We start from the raw sequence: 15,377 nt of genomic DNA, 5'->3' as shown, positions 1-15,377 counted from the left end.
ACACACACACACACACACACACACACACACACACACACACACACCAAATCACATAACCTTCTGTGTACCTACAACAGGTGCCCAAAACAGACAGCCTTTGCTAAAGCCAGTACTCATATGAACACTTAAATTGTAATTGATTGTAGAGGCCAGTGTGAACTAGCTTGGATATTAAAAGCTCCAGGAGTCTAGTCTTCGGAAGGCCCCTATACTTTTGTCAGTTCTACCTTCAAAACACCTACTAAGTTATCAAGGTGAAGATTGGAGAAAATTCTCATACTTCAGAGGGAAAAAAAAATAACCATTGTGAAATATGTCTAGAGCATTCTATTCTCCTTAACAAAAGATTGCCCTCAATCCTGAAAAGAAGTTGTTTTGTCAAACAAACCTAACAAATTTGGGTTTTACCACAGCTTAACTGATTTTGGGCTCTCTCTAGCATTCCTGTTTCACCTAAGAGAGAGAAGAAAAAAAAGGTAAGAAGCACTTTTATGGGTCATAGCCAAGGGCACAGGCTAACCAAAAGACTAAGACCTAATCATAGCATCCCAGAATGCTTCCCTTCCCCCTCATGCCTTACCACCATGTCAATCAGGCTCCTGTATAGTAAAAGTGGGTTGCAACTGAAAAAACTAGAAGCCTCAGATCCTATTTAAGGAGGAGCCTCTTGGGAAACCCAAGGATGACAGGAGACAAAAATAAGAGCATTTGAGGAAATTTTACTTTCTGATAGCTATAGCCACAGTAAAATAGTAAAGACAGCCTAACTCCTAGTCAAGTAAACATAAAACCTCACATAAAGACCTGTTTATTCAATTTATTTTATGTGATACGTCACAGCTAGCTTTTAACAAAAAAATTTACAAGGATTGTAAAGGCTGAAAACACAGTCTAAAAAAAAAACCAAGTGAACATCAAAACCACACTTAAGTGTAGCAGAGATTTTGGAATTACTAGACCAGGAAATTAAAATCGCTATAATTAATGTGCTAAAAATTGCAACAGAAAAAAAATGAGCAACATGCAATAAATAGATGGAAACACTAAGAACGAGTCTGAAGAAAATCCTAGAAGTCAAAAACAGAGTTCTGTGGAAACCTCTAACACTCTAATGCAAAGAAAAAAAAATGATTTTAAAATGCAAAGTAATACCTAAAAACTGTGGAACAATTACAGAATGTATAAGTGTGTGTAATTAAAATACCAAAAGAAGAAGGAAAGAAAAAAAGAGATTTTTGATGTAATAATGTCTTAGAATTTTCCAAAATTAACACAGACACTAAATCACAAAGCTCCTGGAAGCTCTGAAAGCACCAAGAAGGATATATATTTTCTACCTAAAATGTCTGTACCTAGGTATATTCTATTCAAACAGTTGTAAATCAAAGATAGAAAATATCTTCAAACAAGACAGAGAAAAAAAATAAGGCAGAATGAAGATAAACACAAAAAAAATCTATAGAATCAAAGACTTCAGATTTTGGAATTTAGCATAATGAATGCTAAATATATTTAAACACATATTTAAGTACACAATTATAAATATATTTAATGGTGACACATATGAAATATATTTAAATGTTAAACATCATTAAATGTATAAAACATATTTAATTTTAAATGTATCTAAATGAATTAAATACATATTATATACTTAAAGAGATGAACAAGCAAACTGATTTTAAGCAGATTTTGAAAAAATGACCAGAAATAATTCTACAAAGAAGAATAAAATAAATGGAAATGTAAGTCTCATGTATTAGTCAAGGTTCTTCTGAGAAACAGAACCAATAGCATATATATGTATCAAAACATGGAGATTTATTGGAAGAAATTGACTCCTGTGATTATGGAGGCTGTCAAATCAAAGATCCATACAGTGAGTCAGCAGGCTGGAGTCCAGGGAAGATGACCAGGACTTTTTTCTAATTCAGATCTTTAATTGATTGGATGAAACTCATCTTCATTGTGGTAGGCAATGTGCTTTACTCAAAATTCACTGACTTAAATGTTACTATCATTGAAAAACACCCTCACAGAATATGCAAAATAATGCGTGACCAAATATCTGGGCGCCATATTTGCCCAGCCAAATTGATACTTCAAATATCATCACAACTCTGTATGAATATGGTAGATTGAATTGACAGTCACCTTCTCCAGTCTTCCTCGGATCAACATCATTTGTTATAAGACAAGGCCGGTTCAACATACGCAAATCAATAAACATAATCCAGTATATAAACAGAACCAAAGACAAAAACCATATGATTATCTCAATAGATGCAGAAAAAGTCTTTGACAAAATTCAACAACACTTCATGCTAAAAACTCTCAATAAATTAGGTATTGATGGGACATATCTCAAAATAATAAGAGCTATCTATGACAAACCCACAGCCAATAGCATACTGAATGGGCAAAAACTGGAAGCATTCCCTTTGAAAACTGGCACAAGACAGGGATGCCCTCTCTCACCACTCCTATTCAACGTAGTGTTGGAAGTTCTGGCCAGGGCAATCAGGCAGGAGAAGGAAATAAAGGGTATTCAATTAGGAAAAGACGAAGTCAAATTGTCTCTGTTTGCAGATGACATGATTGTATATCTAGAAAACCCCATGGTCTCAGCCCAAAATCTCCTTAAGCTGATAGGCAACTTCAGCAAAGTCTCAGGATACAAAATCAATGTACAAAAATCTCAAGCATTCTTATACACCAACAACAGACAAACAGAGAGCCAAATCATGAGTGAACTGCCATTCACAATTGCTTCAACGAGAATAAAGTACCTAGGAATCCAACTTATAAGGGACATGAAGGACCTCTTCAAGGAGAACTACAAACCACTGTTCAATGAAATAAAAGAGGATACAAACAAATGGAAGAACATTCCATGCTCATGGGTAGGAAGAATCAATATTGTGAAAATGGCCATATTGCCCAAGGTAATTTATAGATTCAATGCCATCCCCATCAAGCTACCAATGACTTTCTTCACAGAATTGGAAAAAACTACTTCAAAGTTCATATGGAACCAAAAAAGAGCCTGCATTGCCAAGTCAATCCTAAGCCAAAAGAACAAAGCTGGAGGCATCACGCTACCTGACTTCAAACTACACTACAAGGCTACAGTAACCAAAACAGCACGGTACTGGTACCAAAACAGAGATACAGACCAATGGAACAGAACAGAGCCCTCAGAAATAATGCCGCATATCTACAACCGTCTGATCTTTGAAAAACCTGACAAAAACAAAAAATGGGGAAACAATTCCCTATTTAATAAATGGTGCTGGGAAAACTGGCTAGCAATATGTAGAAAGCTGAAACTGGATCCCTTCCTTACACTTTATACAAAAATTAATTCAAGATGGATTAAAGACTTACATGTTAGACCTAAAACCATAAAAACCCTAGAAGAAAACATAGGCAATAACATTCAGGACATAGACATGGGCAAGGACTTCATGTCTAAAACACCAAAAGCAATGGCAACAAAAGCCAAAATTGACAAATGGGATCTAATTAAACTCAAGAGCTTCTGCACAGCAAAAGAAACTACCATCAGAGCGAACAGGCAAACTACAGAACGGGAGAAAATTTTTGCAACCTACTCATCTGACAAAGGGCTAATATCCAGAATCTACAATGAACTCAAACAAATTTACAAGAAAAAAACAAACAACCCCATCAAAAAGTGGGCAAAGGATATGAACAGACACTTCTCAAAGGAAGACATTTATGCAGCCAAAAGACACATGAAAAAATGCTCATCATCACTGGCCATCAGAGAAATGCAAATCAAACCACAATGAGATACCATCTCACACCAGTTAGGATGGCAATCATTAAAAAGTCAGGAAGCAACAGGTGCTGGAGAGGCTGTGGAGAAATAGGAACACTTTTACACTGTTGGTGGGACTGTAAACCAGTTCAATCATTGCGGAAGTCAGTGTGGTGATTCCTCAGGGATCTAGAACTAGAAATACCATTTGACCCAGCAATCCCATTACTGGGTATATACCCAAAGGATTATAAATCATGCTGCTATAAAGACACATGCACACGTATGTTTATTGCGGCACTATTCACAATAGCAAAGACTTGGAACCAACCCAAATGTCCAACAATGATAGACTGGATTAAGAAAATGTGGCACATATACACCATGGAATACCATGCAGCCATAAAAAATGATGAGTTCATGTCCTTTGTAGGAACATGGATGAAGCTGGAAACCATCATTCTCAGCAAACTGTCACAAGGATAAAAAACCAAACACCACATGTTCTCACTCATAGGTGGGAATTGAACAATGAGAACACATGGACACAGGAAGGGGAACATCACACACCGGGGCCTGTTGTGGGGAGGGGGGAGGGAGGAGAGATAGCATTAGAAGATATACCTGATGTTAAATGATGAGTTAATGGGTGCAGCACACCAACATGGCACATGTATACATATGTAACTAACCTGCACGTTGTGTACCCTAAACTTGAAGCATAATAAAAACTTAAAGTATAATACCCTAAAACTTAAAGTATGATTAAAAAAAGACTTAGTAGAGCCTCCAGTCAAACTGTAGTATACTCCCCTGTATCTTAACTTTGATTTCAGCCATAGTGATTACTATGGCCAATATAGTGAAGTAGATGTAATGAGTGCCACTTTTGAACTCAGGCCTTCAGAGGTTTCTTTTGCATGTTTTCATTGGCTCTCTTATGTTTCTGCCATCATCATGAGAAAAGCATGTCAGGACAACCCCATGGAGCAGAGTCACCTCAATTGAGCTGCCAAGACTAGACTTACCAACCCCCAACTAATCCACATGATACCTCAGATCAGCACTTTCTAGTTGAGCCCGATCAACATCAACAAATCTCCAGATATACCATAGACTTGTGGATGACAGTAAATCATCATTGATTTAAGCTATTTGATTTTGTAATGTTTTACATAGCAATAGTTAACTAGTTCAGTTAAACAATTAATTAAACATATCTTTAAAAAGAATTAATAAGAAAATGAGTTCAAGTAAACATTTGAAATACAATACAGACACATAGAGCAAAAGTACAAAAGACAGGTAAAACTATGAATGATGAAATGAGATTATGAATAAATGACAAATTGAATTTGAAGAGGAAAGAGCAGATTTTAGTAAAGAATTAGTATCCAAAATATGTAAATGACTCCTAAAAATTAACACTAAAAATAAATAAAACTGAAGAGAAAAAAAAGATCAAAAGATATGAACAGGAATTTCATAGAAGAGAAATTTCAACCAGCCAATAAATGTATGAATGTGTCTACTAGTTATTAATAGCACATTACTAGAATAGTGATGTATAGAGGCCTGGAATTGTCCTGAGCTGATTCCCAGACAAGGAAGAAAACATACTGATTAATAGTGGTGTTTTATAATTATGAGTTTGAAGAGTTTGGGCTTATTTGTATCAGCTTGTCACTGTTTGTTTATTAACAACAAGAGCATTGATTATTTTCATTTGGTTTTGATGAGACCCTCCAAGAAAGATGTGCCTTTGAGACTGGTTATGTAGAAAAAAAAATGTGCTTACGTAATCAAGACGGTAAAAGACTGGGATAAAACTCTGTATTGCACTTTCTGTTTCTGAGGTGTGCTGTGCACATGTTAGTTGACCCTAAGAAAAAAAGGATGTATTCAGTGTGGCCTTTACAAGGGAAGACAACTGGAACTCATGCTTATCATTTCTCACCTCTTGCCATGAGGCAGTCTTTGTCATTGATACATATCCTTACTTTGTTATTATTTTGTTATTACTATTCTACAATAAAACATAAATTTGTAAGCATTGTGACTTTGGATTTTGTGAGTCTTCTTTTGCCATCAAACTCTGTCTAATTGTTGCTGCTAGTGAAAGCAAGATAAAAATTTAAAAAAAAAACAGGAATAATAAGTATTGATAATACTTGGAACAATAGGAATTTTCATACAGAGCTATTTGGAGTATGGATTGATATGGCTAATTTTAAAAGTGATTTGAAATGGCCTGGTAAAGTTGAAGATGAGTATATCCTAAGATCCAACATTATTTCTTTATACTTTTTAAAAGTTCACACACATGGCCACTAAGATAGGTATATAAAATTTTAATAGAAGTAGCTGGTTCTAACACAAATATCTCACAACATAAGAAATAACATATATATTTTGGTGTATATATAAGAGAATAATAATGAACACAAACGAGTCACTGAAGAATATATTTTATGAGACTGAATATGAACCATACATAAAAACTAAGAATATCTATGTTTAAGTCTACAAACACTTCAAAATTCTAAAGATGAACAAGAGAATGATATACAGTAATTCAGGATAGGTTATGTTTACCTGTGCTACCATTCTGTTGGGGGAGAAAGGATTTTTAATATTAAAGAGTTTGCTACTGGTTTTGTTAATGTTCCATTTTAGAAGAGTTTGTTATATTGTTTGATATGCCTGAAAAAAAGCTTGAAGGCTATTTGTCTTGACCCATGCCATCTATTGATAGCTAAATATATTGAAGACCTGAGAGATAGATAGCCTATATTATCACACAATTTACTACTAGGAGAGGTGTGTCTAGGCCACCTGACTTGTTTGTGCCACGTTCTATCTAGCCAAGAAATTCAAATATTGTGGCATGTAGTAAAACTATGGCCTGACATCCTGAATCCATCAAAATATATCCATAAGATAGGGTGTAGTGGTAAGAAGCCATGAAATAACAACTGGGCAAGACTTAGCACCCTCATTCTAGGCCATACAATAAAGCACACCACTAAATAGTCTTTCTTAGGCAAGATCCCAGCCACCAGGAGCCGTGCAGTGAACTCTGCTAGAATGTTGATCCAAACACTGGAACTTTATTGGAATTCTCTGTAATGCTTTAAGTAACATGAGGAAGTGCTTTTAATGAGCCACTTGGGAAATTTGGAATAGTGCAGTTTGTTTTTTCATAATGCTCAATGGCTAAGATTTTTTTTTAAGTCTTTTTTTTTTTTTTTTGTCAGACTATGAGGCTCAATAGTAAAAATATGTTTCCAGCTTTCGAGAAATAAATTCAAGCTGGGAGAAATGTGATGCCAGTAAAGGCTAGCCAGCCTTCAGAATCATTTTACATCGTGCAGCATTTATGTTGGAACTTAATGGACATAAGACACCAGAATTTAATAAGAGACTAAAAGAAAATAGATGAGATACTTGAAGAACATATGTGGAGGAGGTAAGATTAATTAAGGTGGGGATATTTTCACAACTTTGGGAGGACAGGGAAGGATTTTATAGAGATTCTCTTCTTCAAAGGTAGAGCAGGATGGTATAAATCTTGCTCATTATAAGGATTAAAGGGAGGAATGAGGAATTTTCCACAACGATACGCAAATGTGTTTCTATGACTGGCTATATCAGAATACTGAATTTTTAATAAATGAAGATTTATGGAAATTCCAAGGCAGTATCACTTTTGGGGGAAGGTGATGAAGGTGAGGCTCAAAAATTTGCATGAATAAAGACTTCTCAGATTATTTTCACGGGAAGCCAATTTTGAAATCATTAAAACAGTCAATCACAGGGATAGAATGAAGTGGTGAGATCTTAATATCCTGATATAGGAATGAGATTGCTGTACATGGAGGAGTAAAAGAGACTCTCCATTCTCATATTCTCTGACTTCGGATTGAGAGAGTGAGAGCCAGCAATTTATGGTAAGAACACCATCCTTAGTATCTCTCTACCTCCTCTCTGACTAACACGGACACAAAGTACCCAGGATGCTGCTCAATACCCAAGTCTGGATGAAAGCAAAAACCACAATTAGTGAAGCCAACTGGTATTTTTTAGTGCTTCTAATGGTAGATCATATTTCTGAAGACTTGAAAGATTTATAGCACATACCGTACACCTGGTGCATTCCAGATGAGCGGACCTTGCATGCTCAGAAGTGAGCGGGAAGATGTGCTGCATTGAATTTTATTGATTTTCCTCTTTGCTTCTATAGTTTTATGATGTTCCATTTTCTCTTTCTCTTGGTTTGGAAATTGTGGCCTCACTTATTTATTTTCTTCCTTCATTTTACATTTAAAATGTATATGTAGCACTGCATCAATTTTCACGGCCACGGGAAAGGGCTGGGTGAATTCTCTAACCAAGAAAAGATAAACTAGTGATAGAGGAATTAATTTTTTTCCCCTCTTAAGAAGCTTTCCCTCAAGTTCTCTTCCATTTTCATTTTCTCACATTCTTGGAATGCATTTATAATTTGCTTTTTCATTTCATAACTTTCTGATTTTTAGCTTTGAAATCTCACTTTCAGAGATTATATATTGATAGCTCTGAATTTTTTTCATTTGTATTCTGTACAAGCCCTTTGGTTGTGAGCAATTTCCTTCTACAACTTCTTGATATAACTCATCTAGCAATAAGACCAAACAGCTGAATTATAATAGAAATAGGGCTTTTGTCTGTAGAAGCTTGGTAATTGATGAGGATCAACTTCGCTAACAACTCCCCCCACTCTTTTTCCCCCGCTGGTCTTTGCTCAGTTCACATTGTGGTTTTAATTAGACTATTATGCCTCTTTGTATTATAAAGTAGCTTTCTCTAAATAATCTCAAACTTTTAGATATACAAGCCAATTATATGTTGAAGTCATATTTGGGCTCATGGCCCATGGCATAGTGTTCAACCTCTCATTTTGCTAGTTCTTTTCAATATCTGGTGAATTAATATACCAGATTAGAGAATGACAGTATATGGGTCATTGCTGGCTTGAAGGCTGAAATCAAAGTCAGTTCTCACTCTTCTTGTTAAAATAAAAGGATTTGCACACATAAGGAGAGGACAAAAGAAAAAGCTCTTTTAGTCAGTGTTACCCATAGGAGTGCCTGTAAAAGCTACCCATTATATTATAAGTATTCCCAGATTTCAGCCATTCTTCTACATCATCACAAAAGTTCCCTTATCACACCCCACCTATATTATTACAATTAGTTTGCATCATGTAATATTGTCATTTTCGTAGTTCAAAAATGGGTAAATATTGAGAATTTCATATGCTTCAATCTAACAGTTCACATTTTGTATTGATTCACTTTTTAACTAACATACTATCTTTAAAAGTAAAAAAAAAAATCACTAACACAGAAAGAAAACTTGTACCACTTGTAATAAATAAAATATAACAATACAAACAAATGCAATAAAAAACAACAGACACGGACAATGTTATTAAATTCTAGATAGATACTGTTGCCTGCCAAATGCTCAGAGCTGGGAATCTGCACTTTCTTTAAGAGAAGAGATTAACAAGTAAAACAATACCTCGGACTTTCTCTTGAGATCAGTATTGAAAAAAATTAAAGGCAATAACTCTTTCAGTCTGTGATTTAATATTATTTAATTATAACACTATGGAACCACGCATCCTGCATTTTGATAAACATTATATTAGATCACTTATTTTGCCCAGTTTTCCCTTTTGTGTTCAGAGGATACTTCTAAGCATGCAAATAATGGCAAAGTTATTTATATGCCACCATCTAGGACTTAATTGATTTAATAAATTCTGTCACATGACACAAATAATATCTTGCAGAGAGTCCACAACATTCTTAACATCACTTATCAGAGCATGTTTTAATTTATTATAGTTTTTTATTTATATTCTCCTTCTCTTTTTTAGGCTCTGTGAATCCAGGATCTTCTCTCCTCCCTGGGTCAGTGCAAGAAGTGAATGAATAAGGTAGAGGTAGACATCTGAGTCAATGAGTACAAGATAAAGATGTAAAAAGTGATAATATTTACAAAGAAAAATAGTCTATTTCCATTTCTGTAACACTCATTTCTGAACTATAAAACGTATGTAATACCTGAAGGTGAATGCATTCATTGTCCAATTAACCCCTTACTGACTTCTGGGCATTAGATATTTTGGTTCCTAGAGGTATGTTGTCATGTGCTACAGAGGATGATGACAAGCAACTGCATTTAAAAAAAGGCATATATGCCCACAATATAGCAATCAAATAGAAAAAAATATGTAAATCTTATGAGAAATGTAATATAATTTACAAAATTATTTTACTACAAATTTATATGCAATACATAACAATCACATATAAACTAGTATATGGGAAGACACTATTTCATGGAACTATCAATAAAATAAAATGAGAAAGAGAAATAGATCCATGGGAGATGCATAGATAGAATTTATTAGACACACACTTAAAAATATCTATGTTTACTACATTCAAGTAATTATATAACAAGATGGAACTTTTTTTAAGGAGACATAAAACGTATAATTGACAATAAAATAAAAATTATAGAACTGAAGATAAAATAACTGAAATAATTCAGTAGATGCTTTTAGAAAGTTAGATAACTGAAGAGAAAATTAGTGAACTGGAAGACAAGTCAGGAAAAATAGACAGACTGAAATGTGAAGAGACAAATAGATGGACAACAGAAAAAAGGCATTAGATACAAATGTGATACAATGACAAGTTCTACTATACATATAATTGAAATATCAGAGAGGAAGAAGATTAAAATAGGCAATATTGGCAGATATATGGCTGAAAACCTTATAAAACTATTGAAAGATATCACTTCAATATAAGAGATAAGAAAGTTACAAATCTCAAACAGAATGAATGCAAAAACAAACAAACAAGCAAACCCACAGTCAGTCATATTATAGTAAAACTGCTGAAAACCAAAGTCAATATCTTAAAAAAAAATCCAGAGAGGACACATTGCATTCACTGAAGTAATAATATGACAAATGCTCAACAGAATCAACAGAAGCCAGAAGGCAATGAAATGAAATCTTAAAATTTCTGATAAAAACCTTGCAATCTTAAAATTCAATACCCAGAAATTGATGTTTTAAAAGAGCATGAAGATATTTTCAGACAAACAAAAACCAAAACCAATAGCTGCCATTGGATTGGCGGTAAAGTCATTCAGTAAAGGAAATGTTAAATGTGTTTAGGCAGAAAGAAAATCATCCAAAGAATGAATAAAAGTGAATAAAATGGCTAGAAATGTTTGTAAATACAAACAAATATTGACTGTTTCAAACAACAATGAGCTAGCCAGGCTAGACTGTTGAGCTTGGGCTTCCAGCACAGTGACCCTGCCCCCGCTTGAAATCTGTAGGTGGGCACAGCTCTGTGTTCCCCTAGAAAACATCCAGAGATGTGTGGCCTCCCACCCCTACTGCTCCTAATCGGGCAAGACTTACCAACATGGGAAGTCCCTGAGCAGGAGAGTAGCCCCCATTCTCAGAACACTGAGAGGGTTGAGATACCCATGTTCTTGGGCTGGTGGAGGAATGGGGCATGCCTACCTTCACAGGGCCAGACTGGGAAGAATGCGTCCTGTCAGCCATCCATGGCCACTGTCTGAGGGAGTCCCACAGCCTGGAGGCCTGGAACACATTAAAAAGTGATATGGTTTGGCTGTGTCCTCACTCAATCTCATCTTGAATTGTAGTTTCCACAATCCCCACATGTTGTGGGAGGTACCCGGTGGGAGGTAATTGAATCATGGCGGCTGTTACCTCCATGCTGCTTCATGATAGTGAGTTCTCACAAGATTTGGTGGTTATATGAGGGGATTTCCCCACCTTTGCTCTGCACTTCTCCTTGATGCTGCCATGTGAAGAAGGACTTGTTTGCTTCCCCTTCTGCCATGACTGTAAATTTCCTGAGGTCTCCACAGCCATGCTCAACTGTGAGTCAATTAAACTTCTTTCCTTTATAAATTACCCAATCTTGGGTATGTCTTTATTAGCAGTGTGAGAACAAACTAATACAAAAGAAAATGTGGGTGTGCTATCAGTGATCAGTGGTGGCTAATTTAAAGCTTAAGAGTAGACCTGGTGAGGGACAGTCATCCATTTTCTTCCTGATCACACAGCATAAGTGAACATGTTGAAATGCAGAAGAGCCATGTGGCTGAATAAGAGCCTATCTGTCAGCTGTCATTCTTAAGCACCACCTACTGTATCACGGTCCAAATTACAATGCCAAAAATATTTTTCCAGTACACAGTGCCTGTAAAACCTGAGGAAATCTTCAGCCACAAATTGAGATCCTTTATAGATCCTTGACCTTTTGAAAGCATCCAGAAATGAAGCCAATTGACTACATCACAGTTAAAGAAACACTAGCCCTCTCACATGAGAAATAATAAGTGAAAGAATTCTGGCAATTTAAAAAGCCAGTGTGTTTTTTTACCTTCAAACACACTAGCCCCCCAGCAATGGTTCTTAAACAGATTGAAATGACTGAAATGACAGATGTAGAATTCAGAATCTGGACGTCAAAAAGCTCATCAAGAACCTGGAGGAAGTTGAAACCCAATCCAAGGAAAACAAGGAACCCAGTAAGAAAGATCCAAAAGTTGAAAGACAAAACAGCCATATTAAAAAAAGAACCAAACTGAACTTCTAGAATTGAAGAATTCACTATTACAAAGATTTCATAATATAGTCATAAGCATTAACAGAAAAATAGACCATGATGAGAAAATATTCTCAGACTTGAAGACTAGTTCTTGAAATTAACTCAGACAACAATTTTTAAAAAAGAATTTTAAAAAATGAATAAACCTCTAAGAATATAGGATTATATAAAGACACAAATCTATGACTCACTGGCATTCCTGAGAGAGAAGGAGAGAGGGAGAGAGAGTAAGAAACTTGGAAAACATAGTTGAGGATACAGCCCATAAAAATTTTCCCAATATGGCTAGAGAAGTAGACATACAAATTCAAGAAATACAGAGAACCCCTGTGAGATACTATGAAGGCAAATGTCTCCAAAACACACAGTCATCAGATTCACCAATGTCAACACTCACAAAAAGTCTTAAAAGCAGCTAGAAAGAAAGTTCAGGTCACTTACAAAAGGAACCCTATTAGGTTAGCAGCAGATCTCAGCAGAAACTTACAATCCAGAAGAGATTAGGGGCCTATTTTCAGCATCTTCAAAGAAAATTTCAACCATGAATTTTATATTCTTCTAAATGAATCTTCATAAAGGAAGGATAAATTAAAACATTATCAAAAAAGCAAACACTAAGGAAATTTGTTACCACTATACCAGTCTTAAAAGGGGTCTTTAAGGGAATGCTAAACATAGAAATGAAAGATTGATACCTGCTACCACAAAAAACACACAAGCACATAGCACACAGACAATATAAGACAATTATATGACCAAGTTTACAAAACAACCAGCTTACAACACAATGACTGGATCAAAATCTTGCATATCAATACTAATGTTGAATGTAAGTGGTCTAAACACCAGCTTAAAAGGCACAGAGTGGCAAGGTGAATAAAAAACATGACCCAACTGTCTGCTGTCTTCAAGAAACCCATGTCACATGTAACATCACTCACAGGCTTAAAGTAAATGGATGGAGAAACAAAAAAGAGGGAAAAACATAAAAGAGCAGGAGTCATCGTTCTCATACCAGATAAAACAGGCTATAAACCAACAACGATCAGGAAGACCAAAGAAGGGCATTAAACAATAATAAAGGGTTCAATTCAACAAGATGACTTAACTATCATAAATATGTATGCATCCAACATAGGAGCACCCAGAATCATAAAACAAGTTTTTCTTAACCTATGAAAACACATACACAGTCATACAATAATAGCAGGGGAATTCAATACCCTACCGATAGAATTAGACACAAAAAAAATTGAGGAAGAAAAATAACAAAGAAATTCAGAACTTAAACTCAACATTTGACCAATTGGACATCAGAGACGTCTACGGAATACTCTACCCAACAATACAGCATTCTTCTCATCCACATATGAAACATATTCTAAGATTGACCACATGCTCAGTCATAAAGCCAGTCTCAATAAATTCAAAAATGTAGAAATTATACCAACAACATTCTGGGACCACAGTGCAGTAAAAATAGAAATTATTAAAAAGAACAACTCTCAAAACTATGCAAAAACATGATAATTAGAAACTTGCTCCTAAATAACTCTTGGGTGAACAACAAAATTAAGGTGGCAATAAAAAACTATTTGAAATTAATGAAAACAGAGACTCAACTTACCAAACTAATTGGGTTGCAACTAAAGCAGTGTTAAGAGGAAAGTTTACAGTGCTAAATGTCTCCATCAAGCAGTTAGAAGATCTCAAATTAACAATGTAATGTCACACTTAGAGGAACAAGAAAAAAAAAACTCCAAAGATAGCAAAAGAAATAAATAACTAAATCAGAGAAGATCTTAATGTAATTGAGATGCAAAAGTCCATTTTAAGCTCAATGAAACCAAGAGTCAGTTCTTCAAAAGAATAAACATGATTGATAGAATGCTAACTGGATTAACAAAGAAGAAAAAAGATTAAAACAAACACAATTAGAAATGACAAAGATGGCATTACAAACAATCCCAAAAAATACAAAATATCTTCAGAGCCTGTTATGGAAACACACAACCTCACAATATTGAACCAGAAAGAAAGTGAGAACCTGAACAGACTAATTACAAGTTCCACAATCTGAATCAGTAATAAAACAATCTCACAACAACAGCAACGACAACAACAACAAATGGACCAGATGGATTCACAGCCAAATTCTACCAGAAGTGCAAAATACTGACAGCAATCCGTCTGAAAATATTTCAAAAAATAAGGAGGTAGGACTCCTCCCTAACTCATTTTACAAAGCCAGCATCATCCTGATACCAAAATCTGGCAGAGACAAGATAACTTCAAGCCAATATTCCTAATGAACATAGGTGTAAAAACCTTAACAAAATCCTGGCAAATCAACTACAGCAGCACATCAAAAAGTTACTTCAGCATGATCAAGTGGGTTTTATTCCTGGGACACAAGATTGGTTCAACATATACAAATCAATAAATGTGATTCTGCATAAACAGAATCAAAAACAAAAATTACATTATTATCTCAATAGATGCAAAGAAAAGCCTTTGATAAAACTCAACATCCTTTCAGGATAAATCCCCCAACAGGCTAGGCATTGAAAGAACGTACCTCAAAATAGTAAGAGCCATCTATGAGAAACCCACAGCCAACATCATACTGAATGGGCAAAAGCTAAAACTATTCCTCTTGGGAACCAGAACAAGACCATTCTTGCCACTCCTATTCAACATAATTCTGGAAGTCTTAGCCAGAGCAATCAGGCAAAAGACAGAAATAAAATGATTTTAAATAGGAAAAGGAGTAAAACTATCTTTGCTGATAACATGATCCTATACATAGAAAAAGCTAAAGACTCTAACAGTCTCCTGGATAACAATTTCAGTGAAGTTTCAGAATATAATAT

The 15,377-nt window shown here is 35.1% G+C and overlaps 1 protein-coding gene across 4 annotated transcripts in view; it reads right to left on the bottom strand.

The window, feature by feature from the left end:
- LOC461139 (cytosolic beta-glucosidase) overlaps positions 1 to 15,377 on the bottom strand; it is a 1,143,797-nt gene that overhangs the window by 357,688 nt on the left and 770,732 nt on the right. For all 4 annotated transcript variants that reach the window (XR_008547754.2, XR_010156492.1, XR_010156491.1 and 1 more), the window contains exon 10: positions 11,385 to 11,465. The gene's annotated coding sequence lies outside the window, so the exon portion shown is untranslated. The remainder of the gene's footprint in view (positions 1 to 11,384; positions 11,466 to 15,377) is intronic.

This window comes from Pan troglodytes, chromosome 3 (assembly GCF_028858775.2).
Source record: "Pan troglodytes isolate AG18354 chromosome 3, NHGRI_mPanTro3-v2.0_pri, whole genome shotgun sequence".
Classification (NCBI taxonomy): Eukaryota; Metazoa; Chordata; class Mammalia; order Primates; family Hominidae; genus Pan; species Pan troglodytes.
The sequence above is the reverse complement of the archived record's forward strand: the minus strand, read 5'-3'. Positions and strand labels throughout refer to the sequence as shown.